This window comes from Rattus norvegicus, chromosome 2 (genome assembly GCF_021556685.1).
Source record: "Rattus norvegicus strain SHRSP/BbbUtx chromosome 2, alternate assembly SHRSP_T2T, whole genome shotgun sequence".
Lineage (NCBI taxonomy): Eukaryota > Metazoa > Chordata > Mammalia > Rodentia > Muridae > Rattus > Rattus norvegicus.
Genome location: NC_141535.1, coordinates 246,532,142 through 246,552,438, shown reverse-complemented (window position 1 = coordinate 246,552,438; position 20,297 = coordinate 246,532,142). Strand labels below are relative to the sequence as shown.

At 39.1% G+C, this 20,297-nt stretch overlaps 1 pseudogene; it reads right to left on the bottom strand.

Moving 5' to 3' along the window:
* Rpl32-ps7 (ribosomal protein L32, pseudogene 7) overlaps positions 1 to 11,878 on the bottom strand; it is a 97,828-nt pseudogene extending 85,950 nt beyond the window's left edge.
* Between the last annotated feature and the right edge of the window lie 8,419 nt (positions 11,879 to 20,297).

Here is a 20,297-nt window from a genome sequence, read left to right as displayed (position 1 = left end):
ATCCATTCACTCATGATTCAAACTCGTGTGGGAAATTATCCAAAGGCAATGTTATTGAGGTGTACAATCTATGTCTTCAAGAGTGTCAGTACTTAGCAGATATGCAAAACACATATTTTAACATAATTGTCAATCTAATTGTGTCAATAAGCATAAGCATCGTAAGAGTACATTCAGACTAGAATATATTAATTTAAATCATGTTAGACAAAATAAAGATGACTGGAGAAATAAAGAATATATAATTCAAAAATAATAATTTCCTAATAATACCTGTCACAACATAACTTGATTTTATTTTTAATCTTTAGCCCTCTTAACAACCTTGAATTTATCAACAAGGTCTGTTATCTTCCCCCTTTTTAGTGACCCATCCTGATCTAATGGAAATAGTCCAAGTCCACACTTAGTCCAAGACCCTAAGTCCAGACCCACTTTATGACCTAAGATATATAGTCTAATTGCTGAACTTGCTCAGCATGCTACAAGACTTTTAATTCCTTGGTAATTTTTGTGAAGCAAGCATCTGCTTATTAATACATTCTACTCATGAATACACCCTAGTGAATAGGTAGTCATTGTCAATCAAAAGTATCCAGCAGAAGAGCTCCCAGTAAAAAGATATTTCCACTGAAGGACATTTGTTTATGCTACAAGTACTAAACATAAAATAATTCAACCACAACAAGGAACACATCAGATCTATCACTTCAAGTTCCAATTATTTCTGAGCAAAAATATTCTCCTTTATACTTAATATGTTTGCATGGAATTCCAAGAAAGACCCCATTGTAGAGGACATCCAAGTTCTCAAATCCTTGTGAAATTAAATTTATTCTGCCTTATGATATCTGTGCATTTGTGAGTGAAAGGAATGGGCTTCCCATCCAAGCAGAAACAAAACCTGCCTTGGGTGAACATAAACACCTTCAATAGGCCACACAGTAGTATTAAGTGACTTCATTCTTATCCTTGTGAAAGAAGTGGCACAGCTATTTAGTTCACAATTGTCTTTTCTTCTGTCATCCTGTTTGATGCGCTCTTTCAGTTAATCAGTGATCCCTATCCTCCGAGGCAGACATACAAGTGTTCCTTTCCAGAGGATTGGTCCTTAGATCCCATACAATAGACAGACACAATGAAAATTAGAGTCGGCAAACTTGATTATCTGAAAGATGGTAAAAGAATGTCTATCACCCTGACTTCAAAAGGCCAGTCAGTCCTCGGAGCCTGAAGTGCACTATACAAGGTCTCTTCCGTTCTTCATGTGTCAGGAGCCATAATAGGACAAATAACTAGCAGGTGCTCTTCCTGAGATGGCCTACTTTTAGTTTATTATATAATCTGACAGGTTCACTTTTACTATGCAAGACATAAGAGAATTCTTTTTAGGAAAGATTCCTGCCATAATATGCTTTTCCTGTTATAAACATTGTTATATATTAGACATATATAACAATAACCTGGTATTAACCCATCCCTTTGGAGCAGATTTCTATAGATCTATGAAGATGTACTATCTAGTACTGATGCTATATAGACAAATAGATGACTTCTTAAGATCTAATGATGATCCGATAAGAATTCCTAAAATTATATAATTGATTACTAAGCTCTTTTATAGTGGGACTTCTATTAGGTCCTTTCCTGATGGTCAAAACTGCAATGAAAACTCTGCCAGTCTCCCAAGTGCCACCAGTTAATTGCTCTTAGATGGTAACCAGACTTTCTCCTACTCAGAGCATATTCCAAGAGGTTGTAAAACAGTTAACCAAAGGTCGTCAAAAAGAAGTCACAATTTATTATAAGTGCTAAGTCAGAAGATAAAATATTGACTGGGTTTATCTATACAAAACTTCACTAATAACTTAGTTATGGTTTTAAACCTACAGTGAACCTGTGGAGCTGCGGCAGGTGATGGATGTTTAGCCAGATAATTACTCCTAATGGATATGCATGCAAACATTCTCTGTTGTAAACTTCTATTTCAATTTGATTTGATTTTTTTGTGTGAACTTGTGATGAACTTTTAAACATGTGATCATGTATTTTGAAAGATGTATAAGAACTGGGGACAAAGAAATAAGAGAGAATTTTTTCCCTTAGGAGAAAATTTTGCCTTTCCCAACGAGGAGGAATTTTTCCTTTCCTCGTTTAGGATCCTTTTGCTTTTCCCCTTAGATAGATTTAATAGGAAACATTTTACAACTTAGTAATAAACTCTATATTTACTTTTCAAAGTATCCCTTTTCCTTCCTGAGATTTCCTACTAGCAGGCTGAAAGTTAGGGCTGCGCAGTTCCTGCTGAGATAGTACAAATGCTATTTACTTAGTCCTTTGCTGTTTTATGAAGTGTGGATTGATGTCTATATGCAGGTGAGGGTAGGCACAAGATAAAGCAAGGCCTCTGATTGGGCAGTGAAAAACAAAGGCAGGGGCAGAGTTTTTGAAAGGCAAGAGAGGGGAGAAGAGGAAGAAGAACCAAGATAGAAGCAGAGAAGAACGACCCAGATCAGCATGGCTATAAATGGCTACAGATACCTATGAATATCTTACAAGGGATGGCTTATTACAGGACAATTTGTCTTATCTAGGTGGGCAGTTTATATCAATATCAATTGGCTCTGAGTTTATTGTGTGGATGTTTTGTGGCATGAGAATATACTGATATAAATCTAACTGATAAATTACAAGATTTTAGAGTTCTGATTTTGTCAGGTTGCAGGGTTTGTGACAGCTAACGGAGAGTTGGGTGGTCACTGCTAGGGCTAGCTATGGCAGCAAGATTGCTGCAGGGCCCAGGAGAGCAGCTGGCAGCAGAGTAATATGGAAATTGGGAACTTAGTGAGTCCAGTGGAGATGTTTTGAGAGCTCTGGGCCAGAGAGTCTGCCAAATCTGGTTGACTGGGATGACAGCAACCTGCTGAAGCCTTGTGGTCTGACTGTGCAGGTGCTAGCAGTGTGTGTGGGGGTGTTCAGGTTTTTTTTTTTTTGATTGTTGTTGTTGTTATTATTGTTGTTGTTGTTGTTTTGTTATATTTACCACTACAAGGAAGAGGTTCTAAATGCCAGAAACTGCAATTTTCTGATCTCAGAGAAGGCAGGTCAGCTACAATAGCAAAGTGATTTAGATAAGTAAAATTTTCATTACATAGTAAAATTTTATTATACAGCCCTAAATATCTTCTAAGACAAAGTATTACCCCCGTATCTCATAAGACCAAGTCTTACCCACCACAGACACTTGTCCCCCTCTGCTGCCTCAAGAACCACCAAGAAAGAAGATCCCTGCCCGGACTGGCCCAGCATTCATGGGCAGGCTGAAATCCAAGAATGCAAGGATGGCTTTGCCACACAAAGATACTCGATCAGGACAAGAATGGGCAGGCATCTATCTCACAGTCCAGAGGTCAGAACCTACTTCTGGAGTAGGAAATGGTTGTTTCTAGTTCAATGAGAAATATGGTTCCCTCATAAGTTATGGACTTAACTATTCTGTAGTGAAGTGGATACACTACCTCCCTCAAAGGAGCAGGTGAGCAACTCTTGACCTGCAAACAACCACAAGAGAAAATTATTTATCGTCTCTTATTAAGTGTTAGATGTTACTGAACAAAAACTGTCTAAAGCATATACCTCTAAACTTCACTGGTCAGGAGGGAACTCAGTTCTCCTAAATCTTACCATAAACATTCTAAGAGAGATGTCACTCCCCAAGAATCCTTTTAAACACCTTTTATAAGGAGGACCCTATAGACTGATACTCTTCATTGTTCAGAGAAACATCACAAGCAACATTTTCCTTACTTTCCCACTTCCCACTCTTTGACATTCTCCCACCGTGTACACTCCAACAAGGATCTACATCATTAGTTCTCATGGACTTCCCTGAAGGGCTGACCTGGAGTGTTTGGTACCTCGTGACACGTGCTTTAAAAAAGAATGGCCTGAGAGAAGTCCTGTCGTACTCATCAACTCCACAGCAATAGTCGTAACTATCGCCTCTACTTATCCTTCTGCCTCAACTCAGCTGTGTGTGCTTTAGCTTCAGGAATGTGTTACTCTTCATAACACGGCCTGTGGTAGTGAATAAAGAGTCAGTCATATCTGTCTGGGTAGGTCAGGTAGGAATATACTGTTCTAACCATACCATATGTGAATGGTCAGCGCTAAGTGTATTGAGCTGGTCCCAAGGCAGACCCTATATCGATAATGTGCTCGAGGATCAGACGTGCATCATTTAAGATCAACTAATACTCACCTTTTCTAAACCTATTTTTATCATTGTGCCATTAATGCATTTTTATTTTTAATAAAAAATGTTGGAAATGAGCTGAAACTCAGAAATCATTTCATACAGCAAGTGTTCTGCCTTTTCATTTCCACCGTGTGAGCCACAGTATCTCTGACTCTGCTAATTAAATGTGTATAATTATCCAGCCACACGTAAGGGTGGAATTTACCCTGTGAATATCAAACATTGAAAAAGTCAACCTTTCAAACCCAAAGAAGAATATGAAAGGGATTGCAGGGGAAATATTTATCTGATTTAAGAGAGGGATTTCAGTTCTCAGAAACATTTTTTCACATAAAAGTAATCAATAGTATAATTGTAATTCATTAACTTAAGTAATGTAAAGCTGGCTCCTTAATGGATTATCATGTAATTCTTTGTTATCCTAGATTGGGTTACCTGGAAGTAATTAAATTTATTTTTAAAGGTGCAATTTTAATTATTTTAAGCTACCTTTCCATGTATTTCACATATCCTCATTATTTTTGTCTGAAATCTACACAAGTAACAGTACTTCATTTGGCAATAATTTGTTCATTCAATGAACACTTGTTAAACACTACTGTTTTTAAAACCTGTTCCACAGAAAATCAATAGAGCCAAGGGCAGCAGCTATTGTCCACCACCTCAGGATGCTTCCAGTCAGTCACCTCCATTGAGACACAGAACATAAATAGACAGGGAAGCTTGGCAGTAGGGGTGAGAGTCTTTAATGCCTTTAGTATTTAAAGTCATTTTTCTGGGAATGATATCATCACTCAAAATGTAGGAAGAGAGCTCTACACAGAGAAAATAGAGATTCCACTACATCAGGCAGTGAACTGGGGAGAGAAGGGAATGAGGCCATAAGTTCAGAAACAATGAGGATTGGATCATACAGGGACATAGAGACCAAGAATCTGGCTCACATCCCCAGAGTGGCTGAGTGTGACTAAAGGTTTTATAAGTGAATGATGAGCAGCAGGATGAGGGCCAGCATGTGCTTTCAAGTTTGAATGATATGCCATGTCTTAGTCAGTGTTCTATTGCTCTGAAGGGACACTATAACCATGACAACTGTCATATAACAGAAAGCATTTAATTGGGGTTGGCTTACAGTTTCAGAGGTTTAGTCTGTTATTATTACAATGGGAAGCAAGGCAGCATGCAGGCAGACACGAAGCTGGAGATGGAGCTTGAGAGTTCTACATCTGATCCCCAGGCAGCAGGAAGAGAGGGACTCTGAGCCTGGTTTGGCTCAAAGACCATCCACAGTGACATACTTCCACCAACAATGTCATACCTCCTAAACTTTTCAAATAGTGTCACTCTCTGTTGACCAAGTAATCAATCTGTGAACCTGTGGGGGATGTTCTCTTTACACAGGCTGAAGCATCAAATGCATATTAATTCATAAGAGTTGCAGCAGCAAGCACAAGACTCATTCAACCTTGAGCCAGACAAAAGCCTCACCATGGACAGGGAGGTGGTCATGAAGAACTGCCCCTAATAGGGGAGCTACTGGCTATTGACAGCTTCTAGGAAAGAAATCTTCTCTAAGAATGTAAGTCCTTGTATGTCAACTGAACTACTATGGAAGGCCCATAGGTATGAGCTGCCCAAAATGGATTTGAAAAAATAAATAAGAAAAGAAATTAGAAAGCTAGATGAATAGGGAAGGGAGTAGAGTTATCTTGGGAGATCTGAGGGAGAGTATTAAATATTCTGGGAAAATAACCATGAAATTCTAAAAGAACTGATGAAAAACAATGATAAACAAGTTTCAGAGACATCAAAGACAGAAACTTCAAAGAAAAATGGTCAAGAGATATTATTAACCAAAATATTTAGTATCATAAAATCCAGAAGACAAGTGCTCAGAGAGTCATCTACTTTCCCGAACATTTAAATCTACTAAAAATTAAGAAGGAATAATGGACATGGACTTTGCAAAATGCCATCTCCTGCTTACCCTGCTATAAATATTCTCATCAATCAAATAAGGACAGTGTCTGTGTGTTGTAGGTTGATAAGCTCTGTTAAGTCTGAGACTCCTAAGACTCTCAAATATACTGGAGGGTATTTTCTCTGGTTCTACTTGCTCCAAGGATGATTGTTATGGATATTCTCACTGAAGATGTGTCATGCCTTCACAGAGTTAATAAACTAGATACACACAAAAAAGTTCAAATACTACTTGTGTTTCACCCTGAATGTAGACTTAGGCTTCTTGATATTGCTTTAGTATTGTATATAAGACTCAAAGTCAACTGAACATCATCAGAAGCATATTCAGGATTCACAACCAACTACTGTCCCTGTACAGCTACTCTGTTTGAACAAGGAAGGGTAAATCTGAGACTTTTGCAGACAGTCCTTGCCCACTTTCAGTAATAACTCAGCATTTATGTTTCTACAGACACCAACCTGATGGCCCCACAGGATCTACATGAGACTGATCTCTGTACTTGTGGCTGCTCAGAGTCCAACTCTACATGAGTTTATCACCCACCAGTTCTGCATTTCACTGACTCCAGCTGTGCAGAACCAATTTTACGCAGAGTCAGCAGACACACCAGAGAGTCAGGCCTCAGTCTCACAATAGTGCCTCTGTCATACCTGGACCGTCCAAAAGTCCTACAGCCATAAATTCAAATTAGGAGGTGCACCCAGCTCCTTCAGCATATTTGGGTGATTCTTTAGTACAACTATGAGAACTCAATAAAACACTTTGTCCATGATTGTTGATTTAATATAAAGAAACAGCCTTGAAACGGCTAAGTTGGATGAAGGATAAGAGGAGAAATGAAGAAAGTAGAGCTCTTCTGGTCTGTCTGGAAACCATTCAGCCATTTTACCAACTCTGGAAGCCATCACACCATACTGTTAATAGTAAATGGAAGTTACATTATGTAAGACAACCAGTGAAGTCATGAGTGCTTTAATTCACTCTGGACCTCTCTCCCACTCCAGAGAGGATAGACCTAACATTGTACACCTTCAGTCTCATGATAATTAACTAGAGATAAATCCCCAGAAAGCTACTGGAGCACCATCCCTCACTGAAAGAAGTCACTTATAGGCAGTAATTTATAAAACTTTTAGAGCTTGTATGGCGGGACCTGAGGGAAAAAGTCAATATTTATTTTACTGTCTCCTAGTACAGGACAAGACACTGAAAAGTCTTTCTCACTGGTTATTTGCTAGTGTTCAGATGCATCACAAAGACAGCTTGAGTTTGGTTTTGTAATAAATATGGGACATTAATAGTATCCTAAAATTAACCAGGACAGATATTATTTAGATTCTAAGAACAGATGAGATTGGATATGTTGTAGGTGCTTTGCCCATAGATTAAATATGGAATGCCTATAAGGACTGAGGTGCTATTGATATAATTTGTTTGGGACCATAAATAAAATCTATTCTGCTGTCAATTAGTTGCTTACTCTATGAAAATATCACATATAGAAACCAATAAAAATAAACACTTAGTTAAGTATGGTCTCAGCACTCCAGCAGCTAAGGCAGGAGACTTTTCAAGAATTCAAGGCAAGCCTTGGTCAGAAGTTGAGACCTTGATTCAAACTAAAACAAAGACAAAACTAAGCACTATCCCATGAGAGTTATAAGTATGTACACAGAACAAAACCCCAGCCTTGTTGGTAGAGTATGGATCACAATGGAGGAGCACATGTCACTTTCAAAGGCACCTGTAGAAAAAGGAATTAAAAAGAGCAAGTAATTGGACCGCATGCAGGATGTTGGGGCTACGGTGGAGTTACTTTAAAGACACCCTCATTTGGAGCTGACATTTGACTTTATCTTTAAAGAAGTCATGGAAGTAAGCTACAGACAAATTCCATGGCTCTATCTTTGCTGTTCTTCAACACATGGATCTATACACAGATACATGGGAAGAAATCAAGGTAATAATAAGGAAAGCCAAAAGGTAATTAGGAAAACAGAGGCATGGGTAGTCCAGTCATCTCATGAACACATCTTCCTGAATTTTGATAACAACTGTTCCTTGTGTAGTGGTCACAACAGAAATGATGAAAGATCATTCAATTTTTCTGACTTTCACAAAGACTAATGGCTTACAAGAAGTTATTTTTAAAAATCATGTAAACGATGTATTGTCTGCTAATCAATATGTGGAAATCAATGATCCCATGATGTCTCATGAAATTTGAGGGATGTAAGCTCCTCTGAGTTCTTTAAATGAGAAAGTTTGAATTACACGGATCAATAGACAACGATCCACACTGCCCTTTCTGGCAGGCAGTCTGGCTGAGCAGGAGGAAACACCCAAGAAAGAATGAGGTTCTGTGGGTGCTGGGTGGAATCACTTTCCCCTTTCAAACCCACAAAATGCTTAGCTCATCTCTCTCTTGGGATATATCTCCTATTTGACTTGAAGTCAATTTTGGATTTGACTTTTGGCTGATACCACACAGACTGCTCTTTTAGAACAAGACTAAACCCCTGAACTACTCTTTCCCTGTCCATCGGCCAGGAAACATGCATATTCAGGTATATAAATATCAACCTCATTTAGCATTTCTAAATTTTCAGATCTAACAGATAATCCTTGTGAATTGTTCAAAATACATAATAGTAAATGTGTTGCACATTGAGAGCCCTTAACTCCCCCTCCACTCATTACCTCTACACCTTCCCTACACAAAACCTTGCATTTGACTGCTTTCTCGGCTATTCTGTCAGCATTTCTGCATGAAAACATATACAAATAAGTGCCTTAAACTTATATTTCCTCCAGAAATTAAACAAAGATAAATAGCTTGTATGCTATTGTAATCCTGACTTTCCCCTCATCATTTTAAATGTGTCATTTTATAACAGGTGCCAAAGAGTTATAGCCTACAGAGTTATGCAGCATTGTGGTTATATCTGTCACCATAAGTTGCTGCTGTTAATAATTGTACATTCCAGAACTGATGAGCTTTCTCAGTGCTACAGGGCTTTTTCAGTTTCCATCTAGCCTGAGGTCTAGCCTCAGACTGCCTGATAACAACAATCATAATTTTGTTCTTTGAGGTAGTTGGAGCACTAAGATGAGCTCCCAGTCCTTTCCCTTATAGAAAGCCCTGGCTTCTATGTATAAGATAACATTCCACTCATGAAATATTACTCCTCTCCTTGTGTTACTTCACACAGCACCATTGGCCCTAACAAAGAGATTCTGCACTTAACAGGCACTGGACCATTCTTGTCAAAAAACATTCAAACAGGAGAAGGCCTTCCATGACTATTTTGGAAGATAACAAGGAACATAGATGAATTTTAATTGCTTGAAGCTCAGAGCCTTCAGGAAAATAGTCATTTCAGAATATACATACAAGAAAAAAAAACTGCCATCAACCAGAAGGAGCTTGGCTGAGGACCTCAGATATTAGATGAAAATAGAGTCTAGCTAACATGCAGATTTCAATCTATGACATCCCGGTAGTCACCCCACAGCTAGACTTTACATATAGAAATGGTGACAAAACAACCTTGGTCATTCTAAGCCACTACATTTGTGTGGTTATTTCTTTTTCTTCAAAGTTTATTTGCTGGTGGTGTAGGGGTGAAGATATTCTTGGTGTTCTTTCTTGCTTAATACTTTTTCTTTTTTTTTTATTTTTTTTATTAACTTGAGTATTTCTTATATACATTTCGAGTGTTATTCCCTTTCCCGGTTTCACTTTTTCTTACAAACTTTTTCAAATCAGCTTTTATAATTTTAGGAAAACAAAATATGTGGTATGAATGAATTAGCACCAAGACAACTGTTGCATTTTGTTATTTTGGGCACTCATAACTCAAGAGCTTGTTAATTCATTCTAGTTGTATGTGTGTGTGTGTGTGTGTGTGTGTGTGTGTGTGTGTGTGTGTGTGTGCGTGTGTGTGTACAGAACCCATGAGTGTATATTCTGAGAGCATTTGGCATTTGAATTTGTATCACTTAGCATGTGTTCTTTTCTAAGAAGAGGTGTCCACACCACGCAAAGAGGGCACATGCTGTATATTTCTAAGTTCTTGCTTTCAGTCTTAGATATGTTATTTTAAATCTACTTTGAATAAAAGTTCTCAAATGCTTTGCCCCCCCAAACCTCCCCCACTTCTAGCTCTAATGAAAAGTAAAGGAGAAAAGACAAGGGGATGTAGACCCGTTTAGAAGTAATTCTTTGGGGCAATTTAAATCTTCCTTTGTCAGGATACCAGCAGTCCAGTTCAGTAGTGTCAGGATAGCAAACATGAGTCAGCATCAATGTCATGATTCAGCAGAAACTACCAGGCCTCCACCAAATGGGCATGAGTCAGCCGGAGTGATCAGGACCAGCCAGGACCCCAGGAGAAGTTCTCTACTGTGCTCTCTCAAGGAAGTGAAGATCAGCAAATATGAAGACATGAGACTAATGAAGCATTACAAAGCTAGCTATGCAAGAGCACCATCACTGTCCATTGAGTCCTATTTATAGCCTTTCCAAACATCACGTCATCTCACAGGTCTTGCCTCAGCAAAATATCATGTGAGGGGGCCTCACTGTGTGAGTCTATATCACCTGACATATCCCGTTCATTGGCACATGTTCCTTGTTATGTGGGCATGTGAGGAGCATGAAATAGAGGACAAAGGTCAAAGTAGAAAGTTCTTTCCCATCCCTGCTTGCATCAACCCTACTTTCTAGACAGATTACCTCTTTAGTTTGTGCCCCCACCAGTGGGGACCCAGTTATTTGTGGGGGTCAAGGGGTACCCATACCTGCAGGAGAACAGGCTGGTCCCCAACAAGTTTGTCTGACATTGTGATCCAGCTACTCCCTTTTTATAAGGACACATTTACTTTTCACTATCTCATTTATAACTTTCTGGACATGGGTGACTAGCACTTTTTGACTTATGCACATATGTATCTTACACAGTGTGTAGGTGCCTTTGGTGGTCAGAAAAGGGTGCCACATACCCTGAATCTGGAGTTACAGGTAACTCTAAACCTCCACAAATGGGTTTTGGGAAAGCAAACTGCGCAGGAACAATTCATGCTTTGCCTGTTGAACCATCTCTGCAGCCCTGTCCCCTTTCCATATAGACTTAACACTAATAGAAACAAGGAGGCTGATTGTAAAATCTTCCCTGTTTTATCAGTTTTTGTGGTTTTATCTAAACACAAAACATGCACACAAGCCATTTGTACATTTTCTTCTCTGTGTAGCCTGGCATTGGGATTGGTAATTCTGATGGCCAGCTGTGCTGCTCTTTCTCTGATGGTTTTTCCATTCTCAAAGGATACATTGGGAGCAATCTCAGCACAGTAAGATTTGTTGCACATCAGCAGCACTTCCAGCTCCTTGACATTGTGGACCAGAAACTTCCAGAAGCTGCTAGCAGCATGGGCTTGGTTTTCTTTTTGCTCCCATAACCTATGTTGGGAATCAGGATCTGGCCCTTGAATCTTCTCCACACACTGTTGTCAATGCCTCTGGGTTTCTACCAGTTTCGCTTAATTTTCACATATCAGTCTTACTGGTGCCTGATGAACTTCTTGGTCCTCTTTTTGATGATCTTTGGCTTCACCAGAGGCAGAAGGGCAGCCATGATGCCACAATACAGATGGCAGCCACCTCAGAGGCAGCAGTGAGGAAGAAAGAAGGGGCAGTGGACTGTAAAACCTTTCTAACTCTTTTCTTATAACTAAAATATCTCAACGCTAAATTTTCCCAGACTCAGATATTTTACAACTCTTAAACAATACATTCAGCTCAAGAATATAGAAGGCAATGTTTCTCAATATAGAAGGGGAGGGGGCAGTGACTTCAAATTGTAGATGATCAAGAAACATGAACATTAAAAAGAATGAGAAGATAGAAATGATTTTATGAGTCCTTTAGAACTCGATGAGTTTTACTTCTCAAGTAGTCATTTGTTGGATTGAATTAAGATATTATTTTGATTTTACAAAGAAAATGAACAAACAATGTTGTGTGTGTTCTCTGAATGTTCTGTGTGAGTCTGAGAACAGAGATGGCAGAGGGGTTGACTTAGTAAATGAAGCTAGTTTATGTCATAGTGCAAGACTAAAAATAAGCTTTCTATTCTTTTTATTTTGTATGTGTCCTTTTTTTATTGAATTTTTATTTACATTTCAAATGTTATCGACATTCCTGGTTTCCTCTCCAGAAACCCGATATACCATGTCCACTCCCCCTGCTTCTATGAGTGTGTTCCCCAACTCACCTACCTACCCCTTCCCACCTCTACCCCTTCCATTCCCCTACACTGGGACATTGAGCCTTGACATGGCCAAGGGCCTGCCTCCCATCTCAACAAGGCCATCCTCTGCTACATATGCACCTGGAGCCATGGGTCCCCCATGTGTACTCTTTGGTTGGTGGTTTAGTCCCTGGGAGCTCCGGGTAGTCTGGTTGCTTGATATTGTTGTTCTTCCTAAGGGGTTGCAAACCCCTTAACCTCCTTCAGTACTTCTTCTAAACTTCCTATTCAAACCTGGAAAACCATAGTGATTATACTACAAGTCAAAAGGAACCTTTTGGTAGCTCTGGCTCCCTGAACAAGATTTGTATGTGATCAAGGCAGTGAACATCCCAGTGGATGGGGGAGTATCTTAGGAGACTCCAACCTTAGCTGAGAGATAGTAGGGACTAAAGGCAGCTAGAGAAGGTCGAATCAGTTTTCTTTGGGGTGCATCCTCCCAGAAGTTGGGTTCTAGCAGATGATCCTACACACATACAGGATGGCTGCATTTGGACTCAGTCGGTTAAAAGAAAAACAAATCAAAAGCAAAAGAGCAGAGGATATGAAGCTCGGAGGGATACAAGAAGAGGTGTAAGAGAAGTTAGAGAGAATGAATATAATCAAAATATAATGTGTACATATTTTATTCTCAAAGATAGATTAATAAAATAAAAATTGGAAGGAATATACTCTAAGAGAAACAGCCTTCTGTCCTAATAGTATACTAAACTGTCAGGCCTATCTGGTTCACAGTTAATGTCAGTCTAAAGAGTGGCTGAGGAACTGATAGACAAAAGTGAGCTTGTAGAAGCCTGAAGTCATAGAACACAAAACTCACTGACATTGTCTAATCAAGCTAGACATAGCAGCACCATCACCAATCTGTGCTTTCCCTTTACCTGCTTCATGAGAAATATCCACTCCTCACAATTTTATTAATCTTGGCCACAGTGTGGGCATTGTTCTGAAGAAGCCCTCTGTGAGGAAGCATGCAGGCCATCTCTGGAAGCCCTTCACCTTTCTACACTCCAGCTGGTAACATTTGCCTTCACTATAGATGCTTCTAATGGTTTAGAGTCTCTCTGAAATGTTAAATGATACAATATTCTTAGGTGATATTTTTAAATTTTTCAAAATCACTTTATAAAATGAACCCTGGGGAATCATAAGTTCATAGGGTCCAACCTAAGATGATTTAAATAGAACAGAGTCCCAAGGTAATTGAGAGACCAATAATGCCCAAGACACCTCCTGCACCCCATTAGAGGCAGCTGCATATGGGATTTTATGGTCTTACTTGGAAGAACATTTGAAGCAATGAGCATAGGACTAAAAGTATAATCCCTACTTTGAAAAAAAATAAGACTATGCACGTTTCTCTTGGGTCTTTTAAAACTGAGCAATTTGTGTGCCTTATTTAATATTAAGATGAAGGTGCTACTTTTCTCTTGTATTCAAAAAATAGAAAATAACCTTTCTTTTCATAGTTTACAGTCACATGTACCTATTTATTCAAAAGAAAATGAGTCATAATAAGACGCATAACAGAAGGCACGAAGAATCACCCAGTCTTGGAGAAAATCTCTCTGGCCCCCTACACGTGTCTGAGCTTGACTCCTTGTCTCAGACATGAGAAACCCAGAATATGGTCCTCCACAGTTTCTGAGGTTCACATGAGGGACAGATGCAAAGCACATAGTTCTTAGACCAGTATAGGCCCCTACAGGTTATCCTTACTCCTTCCACAGATTCTCAAGCTTTTTCACATAGCAACTAGAAAGGGAAAGAAAGCATTTGGAGGGTCTAACATTGTCCAATTCTTGTTTACTCCCATCCTTATATGTCTGAAATTACAGAAGGATGTCTAGGATCTTGGCCAAACTCCTCCCAGAAAATCCTCTTTGTAGAGAAAGGTATTAACTTTTTTTTACTGTACAAATAACTATGATGATCATGATATAAAAGAAAATGTTATCTCTCAGTTTCTGTGGATTACACACCAAAATACATGAATCTGCCTTTCCGTGGGGTGTGTCCAGAATACAACTGAGTTGGGGACAGATTAGCGTTTTCATTTCTAGACCCAGTGCCTCTCACACATTACTAGAATAATCCAGTCTCCTAAACTTGTATGATTGGGACCAGCACTTCCTGTGGGCTGGAGATCACTGGCAGCTACTCACAGCCACTGTCAGTCCCACAGTCCTAGTCCAAATTACATCAGCACTAGACACCATTTCTGCTTTGGTTGTAACTGTATAGAACAGGCTGAGTACTCATAAAGAATAATGCTTTAGTCATCTCAATTACTAAGGCTTGGAATTCAAGATGACTTGGGATCTAACTGGCAAAACACCCTCACTGGTATAAGTATCCTCAGATTCCAAGGCTGTACAACACATAAATGACAGCACTGTGCACTCTAGCTCAAGCTCCTCTTTTTTGGGGTTAGAGCCTCACTAATGTCTAATTTTCCTATTCACAATGTACAAAAACTTAGAAAATAAATCAACAGCTTCCAATTTATGAAACATATATTTTAAAATCCCATTCAATACTTTTTTTAAATGTGAAACTAATACAGGAACATGAGATGGTGTTTGTCAGACCCTCCTGGGTCCCCTGCAGTGTTTAACCCCAGCTGAAGCCCTGCTGATGCATGTAGAAGCCTTTTGTTCCTAACAAAGGAATGCCCTGGCCCTGTAATGACACAACTGGGTGGTACATCTGGGTGATAATCTGTTCCTGTCTTTTGTTCTTCGATCTTTGTTACTGAGGGCTTAAGTTTTCCCACTGTGCTTCCTGGAATTTTCCACCGGGTGAATTTGGGGTATATATTTAGTGAATAAATCAAAAGATTTGGCATTCTCTCTTAACACAAATGACCTGAGTATGTGTTTTTTTCTTAAACCCCACAGGTTTATGCCCAGCTCTCAAGATCTTATGCTCACCAACATAAGGAAGGTGAAGAGTTTTCTGATGGGGTCATCCTGGAAAGCCAGCTGTCGAAGAAGGAGGGACATATTGGGTAAGTAAACAGCAAAAAGGAAAATTTTCACACCATGGGGACTGCGAGTTCTACTTTACAGCTAACACATAAGATAGTTGCCTTATTCGAACAGCAGAGAGTGGGGATAAAGGTAAAAAAGCTAAGGAATTTATTAAAACCTTAGAAAAGACTAGTCCCTGACTTGTTTCCGCATCAGGAGGTTTTGGAAAGGCCTCAGGAGGCAGGATACAGAACTGCCTCGGGAATTGAAAGCATGACCAAAGAAAAATAAAGATTTGGGCTAGCGTGAGTAAAACTTGTTAAAAAAAAAAAAGAAAAGGTACAAGGAATGGTAAAGTGTTTTTGTGTATGTGTTCTTTTAGAATTATGTTAAAATCTAGAGAAGCAGAGTCAATTCTCATAGATGCTTTTAGTCTTTGAACCTTGCCTAGAGACAGTTTACACCCTAGACATGAGAGAGAATGTGTTTGAGAAAAAAACAGCCCTCCTGGACTCTCTGTGGATGCTTTGGAGAAAGAGAAGGAAAATAAGCTTAAGCTTTTTTGGAGCTCTCCTAAGGTCACAAGGAGGGTGGGAGATGTTCTACCTACCTGCTGGCTCCTATTGGAGAAATGCTGGTTCTGGGTTCCATAGATAGGATATTTGGGTCCCTTTGGTGGAACACCATCTAGTTCTTTCATTCTGTGTCTATTGTCTGTGCTTGGTGGACCAAGCTGTCCATGTCTGTCAGTTTATGTCTGTGGTCTTTGTTTCTCATTGCTTGAATGTTTTATGTTTCATGTTCAAAAGAAAAAATGGTAAAAACCTTATCTGCCCATCATTCACGCCTTGATTTGTTTTTAAGTCATTTCGAAAAAGGAACATATAAATAAAAAACAGTTTCAATCAGTCTTTGGAGCCCTGCTCCTGTAGGTAGGAGCCTAGGTCAGTGGAGAGTTCCCCATGGCCTGAGTGTCTGCACCAGCTGATCTTAAAGGCACCAGTAACTTCTCAGCTTCTATGGTAAGGGAGCTGATGGCTCTTTCTCTTAGAAAAAACATACTCATACTTGGGTCATTTGTGTTAAGAGAGAATGTCAAATCTTTTGTTTTATTCACTGAATATATACGCCAAGTTCAACAGGTGGAAAATTCCATGAAGCACAGTGGGAAAACAGGCTTAAGCCCTCAGGAACAAAGACCAAAGAACAAAAGACAGGAACAGATTATCACCCAGGTTTACCACTTAGGTGTGTTGCTACAGGGCCTGGGCCAGAGCGAGCATGCCTTTCTTAGGAAGGAAAGGCTTCGACATTCCTCAGCAGAGCTTCAGCTGGGGTAAAACACTGCAGGGGACCCAGGAGGGTCAGACATGGGTTGGTGTCTATATGCAAGAGAGGGCAGGCACAAGATAAGGCAAGGCCTGCCTACGATTCAGCAGTGAAAAAGAATGGGGGGCAGAGAATTTTGGAGATGTAACAGAGTATGAGAGAGGAAGGAAAAGAAGATAGAGGAAAAGAAGATGGAGAGAAAGACAACCCAGATCTCTGTAGCTTTAAATAGCCACAGGTAGTATGAATAACTTATAAGGGATATAGGTGGGCAGTTTATATCACTATCAATTGGCTCTGAGTTTATTGTGAAGACATTTTGTGAGGTAAGAGTTTACTAATATAAATCTGATTGATAAACTAAAAGCCTCTAGAGTTTTGATTTTGCTGGTTTACTAGGAATTGTGACTATAACCACAGGGGCTGGATGGCTGTATGGGACTAGCATGGCAGCGACCCACCAAGGGCACTTAGTGAGTCGGGTGGAAACATTTCAGGAGCTCTGGGCCAGAGAGTCTGCCGAGATGAAAATACCCTAAAGGTGCCATGTGGCCCACCAGTACCAGCGCTAACATGAGATGGTGATCGGTTTGTTGTTGTTGTTGTTGTTTGTTTGTTTGCTTGCTTGCTTGTTTTATTTTTTATGTTTCCCGATACACAGGAATAATTATGCTCAAGCAATTTTGACATTCCATGAGACAAGTCCTACTATGTTTTAGGATCGAGGAACAACCTTCTATGACCTTAGCACCTGGTCTGCATTGACACACCATCGTAGGGTCACCTTTCACCTTTATGAAAGAAAAAACATGTCTGTAGCTCAGTGGTTATAACAGCCTGCTTCCTGCCTTCAGAAGAGACAAACCCCATGATTTCATCAGTCTCTGTTCCTCTGGATCAAACCAGGCAGGCAACCATCTGAGAGCTCTTCTCACTTCATGTTGAGATTATATCATTCTGTCTTTTTTCTGAGATAATTATTGAAAACCCATAAGTCACGCCTACACTATAGAACCCTCTGCACATTTGAGTAACTCTCTTCCTGAGAAATGAGTAAAATGTCCAGTGTGAGTCTTGCACTTCTTCAGAGCCCCCTTTCCTGGTAGTCACACTCCTACTTTAGACTCTTTTATGGGTTGGATGAGCTGAGAATTTTCAAAATTGCACAAAGCTAATTCCTTTTCACTTCGTGGATGGTCTTTCAAATTTCTATATGGAGCAAAGATTTCTTCTAGTTTATTATTTACTTAAAAGAAGAATTCAGCCAAAAGACACAGCACTTGAGCAGGATTTATTTCAAGAGGCAAATTGAATGGAAGTAGTAATCCAGAATGGAACAGTATAGCCTATAAATGGGGAGAAGACAAGTGGGTTCTACTCTTTGAACACTTTAGAAGTAGGGTTTTAAATAAGTGCTCATGGGATGATAGAATACTGACTGGACCAAGGACACCATTCCCTTTTATATCATGTTGGGCAGCATCTTCAATTTGAAACATTTCTTCTTAATGATTCTCTTGAACAGCCCATAGTATATTATGGAGGGGAGGATTTTACAAGCCACAATACAAATCCTGCTATAATGTAGAGGATACAGACCTTACTTTAGAGCTCATGTATATAGCTGGGACACTTGAGTCAGCCTCTGATACATCAGAAAGAGCTAAAGTGAAGGTTCAAGAATATTAAAATTCAAAGCAGCATTCTGTGTTAGGAGACACAGAAACCATGTATGGCTACAGTTCCCTTGGTCAAATTTTATCGTAGGTCTAGTGAACTGGCCATATGGATTAGCCAATATAAATAACAGAATTTATTAATCTAAGGCATAGGGATTTCCTGAGTTCCTAAACATTTAGTTCTCAGTGATTGGGGCTGAGCATTGTACATAGTTGTAAGAGAGAGTCTATCTAGAAAGGCAAGATTGAAGCATACAATTGATACATAAGATTGATGAAGGGATGAACAGCCTCTAGCCAGACATGGGAAGAGAGGAGAAGAAAGAAAAATAAGAGGTGAGAGAGAGGGAACGAGACAGAAACAGGATAAGACAGATAGAGATAGACACTGACAGACACAAACAGAAAGTGACCAAGACAGAGAAACAGAGAGAACAAGGATAAAAAGCACAGAGTTTATAAGTATATTCTACATGTTTCTCATGGCCATTCTGAGCTACTTTAAGCTTGTAGCATAGAGTATCATATCAGAGAGGGAAAGCATGGCCAAGAGATTCAACACACCTTACATCAGGGAGACAAATCTGTTTCTCCCATGGTGATTAATATTAAGGTTTAGAAGAACAAGGGACCATATGCACTCATAGCAATGTGGCTATTACCAGTCACCACCTCAAATTAATAGATTAGCCCTTGGTTTGTTTAAAACTCTCATAGACAAAATTACTCTTGTTGATCTGACCCATCGGTTGGACCAAGCTCTTCACTCTAGAACATTTTGGAGGTACATATCATATACACATAATGACATCTCACCACAGCAGTCATATATATTTATTCTGTATTTTTTAAGTTCTTATTGATGAACACTTATGAGCTCTTATTATTAGTAATTATAAGCACTTGGACACTTACTAGGTTTTTTTTTAGCATCTTAATAACTGAGCAGTTGACTACAATTAATCTCTTTTTCTTTTTTTGTTTGTATGTTTGTTTCTTTCTTTTTTATCTTCTACCTTCCTTCCTTTGTTCCTTCCTTAATTTTTTTTCTAGATAACAACTGGTACTTTGATTAGGTGACTTTGATACTCCCGACCACTCAAGTTAGTATCTTTCATGAGCCTTTCTGGTAGTTGAGACTACACCTGCCTTTTATTCAACACCTTATTGCTTAATTATTTTTTCCCCAATAACTAAAGTATTCTGTCTGACTTTTAAATCATTTGACTTGGGAAGACTTCTTTTAGTTATTTTACTAAGGTTTAAAGTGCTAACGTTACTAATGTTTGGAATTTGTTTAATTTAGTTTTAAACACTTTAAAATGTTTTATACAATGAACATCATCTTATCTTTCTTTCTCTTTCTATTTGTATCTCACCAGTATTTGGAAAGTCTTATATCTGAATGTTAATTTTGTATCCAGTTATGCTGAGAACTGCTTTCAATTGTTGAGTTCTGTTGAAAGCTGTAAAAATTATGACATTTCATATAAATTATTACTACTAAAGCTCCTCTTTTATCAGAAACTGTCCCTCAGATTCTATGAATGTAACTGTTTTTGGGTTATGAGACTACATCTTTCTCAACAGTGACTGGAGCCTCCTTACAGGAGGCATCTGAGAAATGAGCCCTCTTCCTCCAATGTTACAATCTTCCTGTTTGTATACTGCAGACCATTGGAAGACTAAAAGGTATGGAATAGGTATGGTGTCACACATGTTTATTTGCAGAACTCAGAGGGCACAGAGAGTTGAATCTCTTTG